At 38.8% G+C, this 10846-nt stretch overlaps 1 long non-coding RNA gene across 1 annotated transcript in view; it reads right to left on the minus strand.

Moving 5' to 3' along the window:
- LOC115031129 (uncharacterized) overlaps positions 1-10441 on the minus strand; it is a 39972-nt gene extending 29531 nt beyond the window's left edge. The window contains exon 1 of the long non-coding RNA XR_003836745.2: positions 10176-10441. This is a non-coding gene — a long non-coding RNA (uncharacterized LOC115031129). The remainder of the gene's footprint in view (positions 1-10175) is intronic.
- Between the last annotated feature and the right edge of the window lie 405 nt (positions 10442-10846).

The following is a 10846-nucleotide window of genomic DNA, read 5'->3' on the forward strand; positions in this document are numbered from 1 at the left end:
TTTTATATAGAAGAATAACAAGAAACCAGGTGAGATACATCCACCGAGTTACAGTGACACAAAACATAAGGAATGTATACATTAAAAGAAGGCGAGGACCAGGCCTCTGTCACTAAGAAGGGAGCCAGGTGTAATGCTAGCCTATTGTTAAGCCCACCACCAGGGGTTCTTAGTAAATGCCTGACTTATGCTGTTTCTTTGGGCCTAGTGAAGAAACCTGTCTCAGGGGGATTCCCTAACTCTTTCATGGTAAACTCACCTAATAGCTAGGCTATTGTTTATTACCTTGTTTGGGTAAGGCTGGCTATTGTCTCAAGTAAATACTCTGCAGACCAGCCCTGAGCTACTCTGGCTCCATTCTTTGTAATGCCTAATTAGTTTCACTGTCTCTACTAGAAATAAGTTTGAATGTTACTGAATAGATAACCTTCTCACTGAATTCCTACTGAATTCCAAGTTTGTTGGCTTCAAGGATTTTCTAGGATGTTGGAACACTGGCGAAGGCTTATCTATGTCAGAATTCAATCTCTAAAGGCACTTATAATAAAATAATTCTAAAAAAGAGCACGTGGATCCATACGACAGACTAACACAGGGATAGTATATGAGTATACAAGTTATGAGAACACCAAGGTTCCAGGAGGTGAGTTTCTCTGAAACTCTTTGCCTCATGAGTGCTTCCAGGCTTCTTGGCCTGTCAAGCAGACTACACTGGAGTGTGCATAGCACAGACCAATACCTTTTATGAGAAACTCAGAAATTAATTGAAAGGTTTCCACACCCATATATAGAAACACATTCAGCAATGACAGTGTTTACATCTATATGAGTCCATGTGTATTTATGGGTGAGTTTATGTGTATATGATGTATATGTATATGTGTATGTGTATGTATATGTGTATGTGTATGTGTATGTGTATATGTGTATGTGTATGTAAGAAATAGTGACTGACCCCTCAAATTATAGTTAAAGAGTGAAGAAGCACAGAAGACCCCTCATAAGAACTCAAAACAATGCGTACCAACATACACACACAGTGTCAAAGACCAGGACTAGATACTTTGACTAAAATGAAAGAGCAGATTTATCATATACAAGATAGTGTCAATAAGGCAAATACTGGCTTTTTTCCCAGAAATCTTGAGCTAGATATGCTCAAAATATTCATGGAAAATCATTACCCATGAAGAATACTACCAGAATAAAAGTGTTCCTTCAGAAGTAAAGAAGCAATGGATTCCTAGATTCAAAAGAAAGCTGAGAAAATTCATTACTTTTACAATTCTCCCTGTAAAAAAGACCAAGAGGAGTTCTTATAGAAAGGCTATCTTGTGTATTATATGGATGCATCACCTGTCAATTAAAAAAAAAACTATGACCTATAAAAAAAAGGATAGAATACAAATTGGGATATCCAGGAGACTGAGAGTATTTTGGGATATAGCCAGGTGTGAGGAGGACAGATGCATGGTACCTGAGCAGAGTTAACCAGCCACGTGTCAGGATATAGATTATTATAAATGGGTTATTATAATTTATTAGCTACTCAGGGAACAAACCTAGCTATATGGCCTAGGTATCTCTAAATATATTTTGAGTCTGAGTCATTATTCCAGTAGCTTGGAGACTGAAGGAAAAAACACACACTTTAACAAGTACTACACCTCAAAATGAAGAATTCTGAGCAGCCATATGGTTGCATATATAACAATCATATAAAGTTTATAAAATAAAATAATACAATAAATACACTTTTGACAATACTGAATTGCAGCAATGGTGTTAAGTATATAAACCAATTTAAGTGTAGTTAACAAAAGAAAATTCTTGAAAATAATTAAACCTAACAAATATTTTTTTAAAAGATGTATAACATAGCCCCATATAAGTTCTAATAACAGTAACAAAATGTATGACAGGGTTGAAATTTTAACCTAGAATTTTGGATGCAATTGAAAGTAAGCTATCAGACTAGGAGTCTATGTCAAGTGTCTGCAAGTCTATATAAAGATTTTCCTGAGACTTTCTCATAAATAACACTCATTCTTACTTCTAATTTTATTTTCACTGAGTTTAGCTTTGTAACATTGGTTTCCTTATTCTAAAAACAATTACTCTAAAGAAATAACATAATGGAACCAATGCATACCATTATTCAGTCATTATGGAAATCAGTGTGGAGGTTCACAAAAAGCTGAAAGTAGTTCTACCACAATATCCAGCTCTACCACTCATGGGCATGTGCCCAAAGGACTTATACCTTACCAGAGGGACACTGCTCATCCATATTCATTGTTGTTTTATTCATAACTGCCAGAGATTGGAAACAGCCTAGATATTCATCAACATGTGCTCAGATAATGAAAATGTGATACATTTACACAACAGAATATTATTCTGCTGTTAAGGAAAATAGAATTATGAAATTTGCAGGTAAAAGAATAGTGCTAGAAACAATTATACTGAATGGGGTAACTCAGACCCAGAAATACAAACTGTTTGTTTTCTTTATAAGTGGATGTTAGCTTTTATGCTTTAGATTTGTTTGTTTCATTTAAACAGAGGTTTGCCTAACTAGTGAGAGAACAGGGGGAAGGAGGAGATCTTCTGAGGAAGACGATATAGAACATAGTTTGGGGGGGTTGTTGTTGTTGTTGTTTGTTTTTTGTTGGGGGGGTCTATCTTCTTTTCTTTTTTTATAGGTATTTATTTCATTTACATTTCCAATGCTATCACAAAAGCCCCCCATGCGCTCCCCCACCCACTCCCACTTCTTGGCCCCAGTATTCCCCTGTACTGAGGCATATAAAGTTTGCATGACCAATGGGCCTCTTTTCCACTGGTGGCCGACTAGGCCATCTTCTGATACATATGCAGCTAGAGACATGAGCTCCTGGATTTTCTGGAGTCCACCTTCTTGAATTTTGATAAAGACAAAATGGGAAGAGAAGGATTAAAGAGGGTATGAGGAGGGATAACAGAGTAGAAGATAGAAGATGGGCGTAGATAGCCAACACTATCAGCCTTTTGAAAAGCCATATGAAAACCCTCTGCAGAAGAAGCTTCTTAAAATATATTCATATTCTAAAAGAATACAGAAGTGGGGTCTACAAGTTCCCTCTCCCTACTGTTGGGCATTTCATCTAAGGTCCTTCCCTTTGAATCCTGAGAGTCTCTCACCTCTCAGGTCTCTGGTGCATTCTGGAGGGTCTCTCCAACCTCCAATTTCCTAAGGTTGCCTGTCTCCATTCTCTCTGCTGACACTCAGAGCTTCAGTCCTTTTCCTTCACCCAATACCAGATCGGGTTCCCCTCTCCACTCAACTCCTGCCTCCCTGTACCCCCCACCCTCACCCCCATCCACATCAAGTGAGGGATGAGGTTGCTATCCAACAGTTACAACTATGACCCATAATTGTCCCTGTCTGAAAGAATTACAGGGATGGAAATGGAGAGGAGGGTGAGGAAAAGAAGGTCCAATGACAGGCTCTAAGTGGGATCCAGCTCAAGGGGAGGACCCAAGACCTGACACTATTACTGAAGCTATGGAGCACTCACAAAAAGGGGCCTATCATGACTGCCCTCCAAAAGACCCAACAAGCAGCTGAGAGAGTCAGATGCAGATATTTGCACCCAACCAATGGACAGAAGCAGCTGACCCTTGTTGTTGAATTAGGGAATGCTGAAAGCAGCTGAGGAGAAGGGCGATTCTGTAGGAGGACCAGCAGTCTCAATTAATCTGGACCCCCCAACACTGGACCTCTCCAACACTGGACCACCAAACAGGCAGCATACACCAGTTGATATGAGACCACACACACACACACACACACACACACACACACACAGTAGAGGAATGCTGGGTCTATGTTCATTCAGAGACGATGCACCTAACTCTCAAGAGACTGGAAGCCCCAAGGAGTTTAAAGGTCAGGTAGGGTGGGGATGGGGACTTCCATGTGGAGACAACGGTTTGGGGTGGATGGGGGGAATAAAATATGAAGTGTAAAAAAATTAATCAGTTTTTTAAAAGGGAATATAGAGTTACCATATAATGGGGCAACCACATCTTAGATACATATCATATGCTGTCAAATAAAACCAACCCTCAGTATCAGGAATGGGTTACATATTTGTGTTGTTGACTAAACAGACTCTCCAAACACTATAGGCTACTGCAAATACTAATGGTTACCAGTCACAAAACAGACAACAAGGTCCTATTGATGGGGACACTGCATATTTATGGCATGGAAAATGGAAAAATGTAACTGGTATTCATCTGGGAGTGTCACTCACACTGGTGTTCATAACATTAGAAAAACAATACATGTTACTGAAGTAAGAAAGTGATCACACAAGCTTGAAGTGAGAAATTTTTACCGAGGAGGCATACTTTGACCTTTTATTTTAAAATCTTCTTAATCACGCCTTGCAACCAGTTCAATGTTCTATATTGCCACTTAAGAAATTAATAGACACCCAAGATGCAATCTGCAAAACACAAGAAAATCAAGAAGAGGGAAGAACAACGGGTGGATACTTCATTCCTCCTTAGAATAGGGAACAAAATACCCATGAAAGGAGTTGCAGAGACAAAGTTTGGAGCTGAGACAAAAGGATGGACCATCCAGAGAGTGCCCCACCCAGGGATCCATCCCATAATCAGCCACCAAACCCAGACACTATTGCATATGCCAGCAAGATTTTGCTGAAGGGACCCTGATATAGCTGTCTCTTATGAGGCTATGCCAGTGCCTGGCAAACACAGAAGTGGATGCTCACAGTCAGCTATTGGATGGAACACAGGGACCCCAGTGGAGGAGCTAGAGAAAGCACCTAAGGACCTGAAGGGGTCTGCAACCCTATAGGTGGAACAACAATATGAACTAACCAGTACCCCCAGATCTCGTGTCTCTAGCTGCATATGTAGCAGAAGATGGCCTAGTTGGCCATCATTGGGAAGAGAGGCCCCTTGGTCTTGTAAACTTTATATGCCCCAGAACAGGGGAACACCAGGGCCAAAAAGTGGGAGTGGGTGGGTAGGGAAGTGGGGAGGGAGGGTATAGGGGACTTTCAGGATAGCATTTGAAATGTAAATGAAGAAATTACCTAATAAAAAAATAGAAAAGGAAAAAATATATACAGAATCTGAATGTTAGCTGCTTTTGACAATATAAAAATAAGGGGAGGAATAGGAATGGAGAAAGAAGTGGTCCAAAAGGCAAGAGTCTTAGCAGTCTTATTGCAAGAAGTATAGATTAAAAAGATATTGATTGCAGTAGATTTCCATATTATGATGTTCTACATCTGGTTTTGATGACTCCGTGGATAGAACTCATGTCTTTGTGTCCAATAGGAAAGCACTCCACCAGTAGATTACATATGTAGCCCTTGGATGTCCTTTATGTCCTATAATTAGAAATTTGCTATTGAAGGAACTGTGAAAGGATAATATAGATAAGTTGGTTGCATAAGTCATCTAATATAGAATAGCGTAAGTATGTTAAATCCTGTCCTATTACAACAGGATGGAACCAAGCCAATCTCTACAGTTCGAAAAATCAAGAAGCAGCAGTAAAACCTTCCAAGACACCAAAAGCCTCCTCAATAAGTAATTATAAAACTACAGCTGGTCACTATGAAGAGATCAATGGATTGTAGGATGCCAGCTCCAACAGACACATCTACAACAAAACTCCTTCACCTAAGGCCCAGGGAAAGGATGGAAGGGGAAGCAGAAAAGAGTAAGAGCCAGAGGACCAGGATGTGCTGGGAGACTATGTCTCTGAGAAAGGTTGCCTAAATGTGACATGAACAATGATGATAGAGATGTAAATAAAGAAGAAGAAAATCTCATAGGGCCCCTCCACCTTTAGACAAAGGAAATACACTGCTGAGAGGAAGGACAACAGACTCTCACAGGGGTGAGTCTCTCCTTGACTATCCAATACAAAGTGGTCAGTCTTGAAATCAACTACACATAAACAGCAAAGACAAAGTCAGCAGACTGTGTGTGTGAGAGAGAGAGAGAGAGACAGAGATAGAGACAGAAAGACAGAGAGAGACAGAGACAGAGACAGAGAGACAGAGAGAGACAGAGAGGGACTGGGGGACTGATGGGTGGGACAGAGGAAGGAAGGGAAAGGAACAAGTTATGTTAGTTTCTTGTTAGTTAAACTAACAAGAAATGTTAGTTTAAAAATATATTTTAAATATTAAAGATATTTTCTCTAGGAAAAGATCTATTAAAAGAATGAGCAATAACAACAGAGGGGTCTCATTCTGTGGCACATCGGTGTGAAGCACAGACATTACTGGGCTTCAACACAGGAATCAGTCAGTGCCCTACTTAATTCTGAAAACTATTTCATGAAGTATTTTTAATTGTTTTTAAATATTTCCCATGATAAGATTTAAGTACAACATATATGCTTGAAATCACTTATCGAAGCCTTATGTGAAACATGTTTGCTAGCTGTTCTGAGCAGAAATTCCAGAAACTCACAGGCCCATAGAAACAAAGAGCGGGGAAGCAGATGGTTTAAAGTCCATAACCTGTTCCCTGTGAAATCGGCATCAGAGCATCTGGTCCCAGTGATGAGAAGAGAACCTTTTTAAAACTGCTCATGTACCAATTATGGGAAAGACACTCCACCGCACTTCAAAGCCACAAGCAGTTAATCGCTTAAGAACATCCTCTCCTAGCCTTTGAAAATGCATTCTCCCCATAACACTTTTCTCCCCAGGGAGAATCTGAGAATTTCAGTGGGCACAATCATTTTTAAAATCACTCTTTAGAAATGAAATTAATGTGCATTGTCTAGTTTTCTGTCTTTGGATTAAAATATCATTTAAAATTATTAGAAAAAATAATAAAAATATCAGGATCTGAAATTTTGCATATCTTTGGATGATAACACACCTGTTGTTTTTTAAGGCAAAGAACACAGTCTTAGTTAGGATTTCTATTGTCATGAAACACTGTAGCCAAAAGCAACTTGGGGAGAATAGAGTTCATTTTACTTAGACTTCCACGTTATAGTTTTTCACTGAAGAAAGTCAGGGCAGGAACATGGCAGAAGGTGGTGCAGAGGCTATATAGGAGTGCTCCTTAAGGATTTGCTCAACATGCTTTCTTATAGAACCTAGGGCCACCATCCAAGAGGTAGCACCGCTCACAATAAGCTGGGCTCATATCAGTCACTAATTGAGAGAATGCCTTACAGGCTTGCCTACAACCCTACCTTAAAGAGATAGTTTTATAACTGAGGTTCTATCTTCTCAGTCGACTTGAACTTGTGTCTAGTTGACATTAAAAACTAGTGGAGGCTGGAGAAATGGCTCAGTGGTTCAGAGCACTGTCTTCTCTTCCAGAGGTTGAGTTCAATTCCCAGCAACCACATGGTGCCTCACAACCACATATACTGAGATTAGATGCTCTCTTCTGACATGCAAGTATGCATGCTGGTGGAACACTTGCATACATTAAAATAAATAAGTAAAATGAATAAGACAAAAAAGCTATCCAGGATAATTATCTTAAAGTTAAAAACATTTGCATGTTTGCATGGTGTGTGTGTGTGTGTGTGTGTGTGTGTGTGTGTGTGTGTGTGTATAAATCATATTAAGATAGAAAATAAAGTGTAGTTTTACTTATTTGCACATTAGGACTATATTGATATTTTCAACCCTCGTATTGAAGCAAAAGATGTTACCTACAAGAAAAACAATAATCTAAAAGATCAACAGCCCGGATAGTGTCCATTGGGAAAATTCAAGATGATAGAATATTAATACCTTAGCTTATCTTTATAATTATTTATTGAAAAGAAATCACAATGTCATATAATATCACTGACTATACAATTTGTTTTAATCTTAATTAAATCATCTCAAAAATTAATCCATAGTAATTGCTGTCTTTGATTTTTTTTAAGTAATACAAACAAACCATAATTCAAAGAAAAGTATTTTTGACCTGTGTCTCCCCACTCCTTGGCCACCAATTAATTTCTCAAGCTCTAAATTAGTTTCAGCTAATTCTGTTTAAAAGCCATCTTTTGTTCAAGACAAAGTTAGAAATGACACATACTCTAGCCCTCAAAAACTTACATTAAATCATAGATTTAAAACCAAATATTCTTTTAAAATATGAATCAATATTTTCTTTGTTTTATTGAAAATAGATTTTTTCCTATTATATGCTCTGCTCATATTTTTCTCTCCCCTGATTCTTTCTAGATTCCCATGTATACCTTCCCACAACCTTTCTGCCTCTCGTTAAAAAACAAATAGACATGTAAAGAAATAAAAATAAAATAAGATAAAATAAAACACGGACAAACTTGTACAGAACAAAACAAACAAACAGAAGAAAAGAAGCCAAAGAAAAAGCAGGAGAAGCCCATGTATATACACGTCTAGATAGATGCACATGTAGGTAGAGGCACATGAAGATAGATGCACATGAAGATAGAGGCACATAAAGTAGATGCACATGTAGGTAGAGGCACATGAAGATAAAGGCACATGAAGATAGATGCACATAAAGTAGATGCACATGTAAGTGGAGGCACATGAAGATAGATGCACATAAAGATAGATAGATGCACATGTTCTTATGCATAGGAATCCCCTAAAAACATAAAACTATAAACCATAATATATATGCAAAGAATCTGTATGAAAACATAATTAAGAAAAAAAAAACCTGTCAAAACCCAATAAGACAAATAACCTCTCACAATGTCACTGAGCTCATTTTTGTAATGGCTGTATAAAGTGGTTTAAGTGGCTTTGTTCACGTGTACCTGAAAGCAGAAGTCACACTTATCTGTACACTCATAAGTGAACAACAACAATGCCTAATGAGACACCAGACACTGAGACAGGAGAAATTCAATGAAGTACAGATAACGGGTTCTGGCTCAGCTCTTAGTAAAATCTAGATCACAATATAAAATTGTACTCAGGCAAACAGAGCAGAACAACATTGATACTAGGATAAGGGCACAAAGAAAACTCAATTACAAAGATAATTCTAGGATTAAGAGGAGAAATCCAGTCTAGCTGAATCAGGAAGCACCACATTAAGTAAAGAACCCTATTTTGAAAAACAAACAAACAAACAAATCAAACCAGTGGTTAAAACATTTTTGCACCCAAAGAAAAGTTTTCTGATCCCAGAATTCAAGTAAATACCAGGTGTGATTAGTGTCCCACAAATAATGCAGAAACACAGGATCCCCAGAGCAAGCTCCTTAGCAGGACAAGCGCTATTGCCAAGCTCTAATTTTGGCTACAAAACACTGCAGGATTGCCCGACATTAGCTTTGTATACATATGTGCAGATACACACATGTGCTCACACACATGCAAAAATGGACACATGTGCATGCACACAGAGATGCACCACAAACAACCAAAAGACTGAAAGACACTCGACACCTGCCTCTGGCCTCCTTATGCATATGCAGGTGCATGTGCATGTGCAGCCTATAGATCCTGATGTAGAACTCTCAGCTATTTCTCTAGCACCTTTCCTGCCTTCATGCTGCCATGCCTCCTGCTATGATGGAATGGACTAAAACTCTTAAACTGTAAACAACCCCAATTAAATACTTTTTTTCTATAAGAACTGCTATGATAATAGTGTCTAGTCACAGTAATAGAACACTGACTAAAACAGAAAAATCAATAAAGAAGTTTTCTTAAAACTAGGAGTACTCTATAGGAACACAGTGTCTAGCACATAGTTTCCATAGATACTTGTTGCCTACAGTTTATCTTCTTTCTTCCTGGATACTATATGTATATACAGAGTTTAATCTGCAAGATAATAAGGAAGAATAAATTAAATCTTCAAGCTCTTGATACTCTACTGGCTATTTTTCATGTGTAAGTTCAGTTTACAGAATTTATATTTTCATATGCTTGTGACTAGATCCCATAGAGATGCTAGCGGGATTTTCCTTTTAAGCTGTGTCCCTTCTCCAGCTGCACAATGAAGCCATTCCTTCCACGGATAGGTTTTCACGTGACACCCCCACCAGGCTTATATTTTTTAAAACCTACCTTAATAAGGGTTTTTAATTGCTTCAGCCTCCCTTATAGCCCATTGATCAACAAGTAAGAGAGGAAGGTGATTAATAGGACAAGGGGAACATGAACCTGTTTAGAAGAAGTGTTTTGAGGTGATTCCGATCTTCATTGTCAGCAGTGCAGTCCACTCTAGTGAGCAGAGGTGGTTCGATCCAGAAGAAACCACAAATCTCAGCCAAATAGTTGACATGAGTCCCCTGACACAGCAAGAAGCAGCCAGAACACCTCAAGAAGTTCTTTGGTGCATTTCTCTCTATGAAGTCATGTCAAGCAAAGATCAGTGAAGAAACCAAGGCAAACCAATGCCAGAATGTTGTCAGTAAAGGCCACTCTCAGTGAAGCCCAACGAAGGCCAGTAAGATGAATCAGTGCCAGAGTGTCTCATGGCTATATTTATACTCTTTGCAAACATCTCATGTCCTCTCGAGTGCCTGCTCCAGCAAGACATCACATGCATTTCACCAGATGGTTTCCAGAAAAACACCATGTATCTCTTCTCAGTAAAAACATCCTCTCATAAGACAGCTTCTAGAAGAACGTCACATGAAACAGCTGAATCGCCAACGAAACCAGGAATTTCCACTTCACCACCACCAGCCCAATTGCCATTACTGACATGGCTCTAATTTTCACTGATGACCTTGGGCTACATACTGGAGCTAGAATTCTTACTTCACCTGGTTCCTAGTGTTCACCATTCTGCTCAATGGTGTCCACTATGAGTTGTTTAGTATGTAATC

The sequence above is a fragment of the Mus caroli genome, unplaced genomic scaffold (assembly GCF_978045245.1).
Source record: "Mus caroli unplaced genomic scaffold, Mus_caroli_1 scaffold_4, whole genome shotgun sequence".
In the NCBI taxonomy this organism is placed as follows: domain Eukaryota; kingdom Metazoa; phylum Chordata; class Mammalia; order Rodentia; family Muridae; genus Mus; species Mus caroli.